This window comes from Pteropus vampyrus, unplaced genomic scaffold (assembly GCF_000151845.1).
Source record: "Pteropus vampyrus isolate Shadow unplaced genomic scaffold, Pvam_2.0 Scaffold355, whole genome shotgun sequence".
Classification (NCBI taxonomy): Eukaryota; Metazoa; Chordata; class Mammalia; order Chiroptera; family Pteropodidae; genus Pteropus; species Pteropus vampyrus.
In genome coordinates this window covers 249,748-250,577 of record NW_011889136.1, presented here as the reverse complement: position 1 = coordinate 250,577, position 830 = coordinate 249,748, and positions in this window count along the sequence as shown.

The window sequence follows — 830 nt, the reverse complement described above, 5'->3', positions numbered from 1 at the left end:
CACGCCCATCCACACACGCACGCCCATCCACACACACTTACATGTGCACACCCACACCCGCACGTGTACACACACACATGCACAGCCATCCACACACACGCATGTGTGCACACATACACCGGCACGTGCACCCCCACGTGCACACACCCCCACACATGTGCATACGCGCACGTGCACACACATGTGCATACGCGCACGTGCACACACGTGTGCATACGTGCACGTGCACACACGTGTGCACGCGTGCAGGGCCTTCCCCCGGGATCTCTGCCCTGCCCTGGCGCTGCCAGCGTCTGTGTCACCGTACGTACACCTGTGTCCACGTCCGTGGAGCTCACAGTCCCTTTATGGGCTGGATGACGAACACTTGTGCTGTGTCTGCTAGAGCGGGCCTGAGTTTGACCTGAGTCACCTCCTGTCCTCCGCTCTCCGTCCCCTGCCCCACTGGGCCCCTCGGCTAGGTCCCCGGGGTGGGAGGCTCTGTCCGCCAGGCTCACACGCGGGTTTGCCTCGAGCTGTGAGCCCGGGCCTCTTCCACCCCACCGACCCCGAGCTGCAAACCCGGTCCGGACCCAGTGGTCAGAGCGAGGTGCCCCTCCCCCGCCGTCCCCGAGTCCCCTGGACCAAAGGGGAGTGAGCTCCCTGAGTGTTTGCATTTCAAAGAGCTCCCGGTGCCTGGGAGAAGGTTCTGGGTGGTGGACAGCTTACACCTCACATGGCGGGAAAGGCCTCCACCTGCTCGCTCTCCAAAGGCGCCTCTAAGGGGGTCACGGTCTCTGCCCTTCGTGGACGAGCCCTGAGCCTTCCAGGGGGCAGCAAGCTTTCTCAGG